This window comes from Mirounga angustirostris, unplaced genomic scaffold (genome assembly GCF_029215605.1).
Source record: "Mirounga angustirostris isolate CCGP_5_RB_7025 unplaced genomic scaffold, mMirAng1.0.hap1 SCAF_15, whole genome shotgun sequence".
Lineage (NCBI taxonomy): Eukaryota > Metazoa > Chordata > Mammalia > Carnivora > Phocidae > Mirounga > Mirounga angustirostris.
Window position 1 is genome coordinate 23134352 of NW_026991723.1, and position 6402 is coordinate 23140753.

The 6402-nt window shown below is 42.2% G+C and overlaps 1 long non-coding RNA gene across 2 annotated transcripts; it reads left to right on the forward strand.

Moving 5' to 3' along the window:
* The first annotated feature begins 761 nt into the window (after positions 1-761).
* On the forward strand, positions 762-6124 carry LOC135362702 (uncharacterized). 2 transcript variants are annotated; one of them, XR_010407693.1, is made up of 3 exons: positions 762-1464; positions 3691-4104; positions 4224-6124. It is a non-coding gene; the product is annotated as an uncharacterized LOC135362702 (long non-coding RNA). The 2 variants fall into 2 exon arrangements; XR_010407692.1 differs by having other exon boundaries at positions 3917-4104.
* Positions 6125-6402: the final 278 nt, after the last annotated feature.

Consider the following 6402-nt stretch of genomic DNA (forward strand, 5'->3'; position numbering starts at 1 on the left):
TTACCTTTTGCTTTGAGAGATGTTCATCTCAGGTCCTAATTTGCCCAATAAGTCTGAGGCAGTGATTAGCAAACTAAAGGCCAAATCTGGCCAGCAGCCTTTTTCTGTAGACAAATTTTTATTGGAACATAGCCATGACGATCTATTTAAGTACTGTCTATGACTGTTTTTGTATTACAACTGAGCACAGTTGAGCAGTCGCAACAGAGAACACATGACCTGCAGTGCTGAAAACATTTATTATCTGACAGAAAAAGTTTGCTGACCTTGGTCTAAGATAATGTTTCTGAATATTCTTTGACTATCATTTATGCTAGGAGCTCCCTGAAAGCAGAGACCAAATACGATTTCTCTTTGTATCTTTAGTGCCTATCACACTGTCCTGTTGGAAAGAAGTGCTCAAGTCCAGAATGAATGAAAGTAACCTAATGCAGCTGCATAAATAATCATGCTCCGCCCACCCCAACCTTAAAGACTATGGGAAAGAGCCACTGAAAACCAGGCGGAGCGTGATTTTCTACTAGGACAGTTTTGGTTTGACTTTCAGGAAGATCTGTATCCATTACTCTGATCTTGGTGTGCTGAACAGGGTTGCTCCTGTTCTCATTTCAGCAATTCAGGGGTGGGTGGGAAGGCAGGGATGTGGGGGAGGGACCAGTGCAACTTTTGCTGCCGCAAGAGAACTGGGGCAAAGGCATTTATGAGGAGGTCCCAGTGTCCAGGTGCTGGGCAGCATGGTCAAGGAATTGCTAAACTGACATCTTGGCTTGTTTGTCTTCCCAAAAGCACTCGCCCCAGCAGGCATATTCTGTCTTAACATTTGGTACTCTGTGGAAAAGGAGATGTTTGGGAGGCAAATGTAGCCTGTTCTCTGTACTCCTTCCTTTGTTTCAATGCTCCTGTTGACTTTCTCTACATATGTAAATGTAGATTAGTTTTTGTAAAAAAAAATTTATAGATCTAATACCTTGTTTGTATAGGCAATTGGAAAGGGCCCAGGAAAATACTCTTGGCCGGTTTCCTTTAATAACCAAGCCAGAAGTGGCAGTTATGTAGGAAGTTTATTACCACCCTGGCCCTTCTACTGTCAGACATCACTAATAGATCCCCGCATGCTTTCTGACAGACACAGCCTCCGAATCCTTCCTAAAACGTTCCAAGTAACTGCCACCAATTGGTCAGAATTGGCACACGAGATGAAACCTTCCTTGCCAAAGCTGGTTTTGCATATTTCTAGGTGCGAGGATCTCATTCCGCCTTTTATTTCTTCCTCAGCTCCTCATGTGGAAATGTATCCAGGCCCCAAAGGCAGGAACAGGGAAGGGCTGGCAGGCAAAGCGAGGCATTCTCGGCAGAATGCGGAGCACAGATAACAATGTGAGGTGACCAGCTGGAGTAACGCGGAGTACACACTGGGAAGTCACATGAAATGAACATGGAATCAGAAGGAAGAGCTAGATTGAGGTAAGCATGGGCATCTAGGCCAAGACATTTGAATGCGATTTGGAAAGTCAGTGCTCCCGAAGGCTGGTAAGGGTATTAGGGTTCTCCAGAGAAACAGAACCAATAGGATAGGAGATGTACACACACACACACACACACAGACACACAGACACACAAAGGGGTAAGGGTGGGCATTTTTTTAAGGAGTCGGCTCTTGTGAGTGTGGAAGTTGGCAAGTTCAAAATTTGCGGGGCAGGTGATCGGGCTGGAAATTGTAGCAGGAGCTGATGTTGCAATCTTGAATCCTACGGCAGTCCGGAGGCAGAATTCCTTCTTTGGAGGACCTCAGTCTTTTCTCTCAAGTCCTTCACCAGATTGGATGAGGCTCACCCACATTGTGGAGGGTCGGATCATTTGCTTTGCTCAAGGTTTACTGATTTAAATTTTAACATCTAACAATGATGTCACAGAAATTATTGGCTAGAACAAAGTTCATTTAAGTGAAACAGAGTTGATTTAAAGAAAATTATTAAATAAATATTGTGTGCAGATGGTATAGGGATATGTCAAGTATATATGTACTAAAATGGCTGAGGTCAGAGAATGGTAAGCGACAGAATTGCTATACTCTTGTCACAAGGAAATGTCATAAGGAAATGTTTGTTTTTTTTTTAATAAAGATTTTATTTGTTTGACAGAGAGAGAGAGAGAGGGAACAAGCAGGAGGAGCGGCAGAGGGAGAGGGAGAAGCAGGCTCCCCGCTGAGCAGGGAGCCCGATGCGGGACTCGATCCCAGGACCCTGGGATCCCATGACCTGAGCCAAAGGCAGATGCTTAACAGACTGAGCCACCCAGGCGCCCCAGGAAATGGCATTTTAAGGAGATTAATTCTGCTGCCTTGAACAAAGGCCATGACAGAAAATATTCACCAACAAATAATAAATATGAAAATGTTCTCTCCTGTTATAGTAGTAAAATCATGCCTTTTCTAAAGATGCTAACTTTTTGCCAGATTTCCCGAATGTAATCTTCCCAGTGTGCTTTTTAAAAAGTAGTTGTTTGTTCTTTTTCTCCCCCCCTAACAAATAGAAGTTTTAAATTTTATGAATCTTAGTAGTTGGGTCTTCTGCTTTATGATTTCTTAAAAGGATTTTAAGCTTAGAAAGTCATCCTGGTTTGGTTTTTGTTTTGTTTTGTTTGAGATATTGATTGATTGATTGATTGATTGATTGATTCCTCTGAAAGAGAGAGAGCAGAGGGAGAGGGAGAAGCAGGCTCCCCACTGAGCAGGGAGCCCGATGCGGGGCTCGATCCCAGGACCCTGGGATCATGACCTGAGCTGAAGGCAAGATGCTCATGACCCCGGGATTGTGACCTGAGCCACCCTGGCACCCCTCATCCTGGGTCTTAAATTCACAGGTCTAACACCTTGCTTGGGCATTTGGAAAAAGATATTTTTAAATATTTAACTTTTTGGTGTATCTGGGGCTTATTTTGTTGTACACTAGGAGCGATGCATCTAGACTAATTTTATTTTCCTTAAATTCCTACTCAGTTACTCCTGTACAAGTTCCTTTTTGGTGATGTCATTTTTATTTTCTAGCAAATTCTTACATGGATCCAGATCAATTTCCGGACTGACTCTGGTCTGTGTTCTGTGTCTATACATTGTTTCTTTCAGTAGTAAATTACTTTAATGATACGATACGGCCTTATATCTAAATATGTAGTGTGGCTAGTCCCATCTCATATGCTTTCTTCAAGACTTTCAGTGATAAGCTTATTTTTCTTCCTGAGAACATCAGAATCTAGTCAGATTCTCCAGAAGTTTCATAGAATGTTAATTGGATTTTGTGTAAATCATTGTGAGGGTTATAATGAATTCATGTATAATTCATTCTGTATGACTTTATGCACATTTTCAATCAACTTTTGATGTTTGTGACTATAGAGCACAGATCAGATTTGAGTCAATGAATTAATCTAAAATAATAATGAAGACATGTTATCTCCATTGCCCCCTTAACTTGAGCAATTTAGATGTATAAATAGCCAAATTGAATTTAATTCCCTTCATTTTTGCACCTAAATGTCTGGTCTAGGTGTAATCCAACAATCAGGGATCCAAAGGCTGGCCTCAGGGAGCAGAATAAAAGAAACGATGATAAACATTGTCAGTGAAAGGATTTAGAAGCTCTTGAAGGGTAATTCACATTTCAACTTTTAACTTTCATTTTAATTCCCCAGGACTTCAAATGGAAACCCGTGATCCCTTCTGCAAGGATCTTCACCTGGGGTGTTTTAAAATTTCTTTTTCTCATTTCCTTTGCCCTTCTCATGCTGGTAGTATCTGAACAGCCTGTTCTCCTGGCTCTGGTTAATTCTTGGTACTCTTGAATCTCTCCTGACAGCAGAAAGCAGTGATCAGACAGGTTGAATGATTCAATGGAAATGTAATCTGATCTCATCTTAGCCATAGGTAAGAAGCAACCTGCTGGGAACCAGAATTGTAATGCTGGGAATTATCTGATTCCTGCAGCCCTCTCTTCTTTCTCTGCCCTGGTGAATGATGGCTGAGATTTGAAATTTAAGGCATGTAAAACATGGTAAACATCGATTTGTTGACTTGCCCATTGAACCGGACATATTGCCTTCTTGCAGGTAAAACTAAAGGTCACGAGTTCTAGATTTTATTTATAAGGGCAAAGCATTGGAGTGTATCCACTTAAGTTGCTTCTCGATTCAGGGATGTCTTCTTTTCCTTTAAACTATTCTTCCAGCTTTGGGGCCCGGTGCAAAAGCAAAGCAAAACAGCAACCAAAAAGCAAAGGACTCTCCGACAATACAACACCTGAGCTGCAAAGATGGACGACCTGTAGAACAGAGTTGACATGATGTGACCAGTCAGTTCCCAGATGTGAAGGAAAGGAATCCTCTGCAGCGGACTAAGGAAGGCCAGTTACAATGCAGGGAAACCGAGAACTGGTAGGAAAAAGTGGATAAACTTACAGGAGAAGAGAGAAAAACTGGACATAAAAGTATAAGGAACAGAAAACACAGGAAACTTTAGTGTTGGTGGTGACCCGTTACACTGCTGTCCCCCAGCGATCACATCTCCCTGTATTTGCCCTTGTGTAGTCCTCGCTCTTTGAACTGGAATAGGGCCCGTGACTCATTCTGACTGACTAGAAATGGTGGAGTGATGCTGTACGCCTTCTTGTGTCTATATGGGAAGACTTAAGAAGTTCTGCTTCTGGGCTCTGAACCCCTATCTGCTTTATAAGGATTCTGTTACTCTGCTGGCACTTTGTGGAGAGGCCATGGGAGAAAAGCCCAGCTATTCGGTGCCCAGCCAAGCCCAGGCCCCTGCTGACCGACAGCTGGATGAATCCATAGAGTGGCAAGGTCAACAGAAGAGTCACCTGGCTGAGCCCAGCCCAGATTACAGAATTGTGAGCAAATAAAATGGCCATTGTTTTAAGCCAGGAAGTTTTAGGCTGGTTTGTTCTATCACAGAACATAACCGTTGGGATGATAACGGAGAAGCATCAAGGACCAAGGCCCAGGGACTCTGTTGTCTCGGACAGCATGGTGTGGAGGGAAGATTCAGGTCTGGATCCACAGCAAGCTTGGGTCATAGCCTCACTTTTTAGCTTTTTGCTCTGTGGACTGGGGCAAATTATTTAGTCTTTCAGGGCCTCAGTTCTGTTATCTGTAAAATGAGAAAAATATTTCTTCCCTCACAGGATAGTTAAGAAATGAAATGAGTGAAAGTTTGGGGCACATATTAAGGACCCGCCAGACATGAGTTCTGTTCCATTTCCTCCTTACGGTTCCCTCCCTCACCCCCCACCCCCCAGGTCTGACCTAAACTGCATTAACCCTTAAGGGTAGTCCTGTGCCCTGCTAAAGGTCATTCTGTCATAGGTTGGTTTTGCACTGTGTATGTAGTTCATAAACAACCACTACGTTTATATGAAAAAAAAGTAATCCACGAAATTCTAAGTGATGGATTTTTTTTTTTTTTTTAATGATGGTAGCTTCTGGGGCCAGTGTGCCTCTGTGTCTATATCCTGGAATACACCTGCTCCTCTGGAGTACCACAACTTTTTATTAGACTAAGCTTGGGCCATGAAGGAACATTACATTCAGTTTATTTTATTGCAGATGGTAGGAAGGCATGCACTAGATTTCCATTAGATTTTCACCAAAAAACTTCCTAATGTTTGTAAAGTTCACTTAGGCAAAAATTGCACATTTTGAGGCAGCACAGGATAAAATTTGGTTCTTACTGAACCCCCCACCTTCATACTAGAAGGTGAGTTAGGACCCTGGAAAGATAGAAGTCCCATATTGAGTGTCTGAATTATGTTAAAACTGTGCAGACTCCAAGTTTCCAAGCCTTCTGAGAGAAAATACACATACATCCATACACTCACATACACACATGCACACACACGAATGAAAGAGAGGACTAAGGAGAGAAGAAGTAAACCTGCCATGACCTCAGTTTCCAATTTGTAAAATGAGAAAGCCAGACTAGAAGGTTCTCCAAAGCCATTTCCTGCTCTAAGTGTAGCAGACATCTCAAATGCTGGACCTGTATTAGCCCTTTGTGGACAGGGAGATGAAGAACACGGGTTGCTCTCCAGCAAAACTTTAATTGCAGAGCTTTAATTAGAAAAAGAATCAAAATTCTCTTTCAGATTATGTTTTTTTTTATTTTATTTTTATTTATTTATTTTATTCTTATGTTAATCCCCATACATTACATCATTAGTTTTAGATGAAGTGTTCCATGATTCATTGTTTGTGCACAACACCCAGTGCTCCATGCAGAACGTGCCCTCCTCAATACCCACCACCAGGCTAACCCATCCTCCCACCCCCCTCCCCTCTAGAACCCTGTTTGTTTTTCAGAGTCCATCGTCTCTCATGGTTCGTCTACCCCTCCGATTT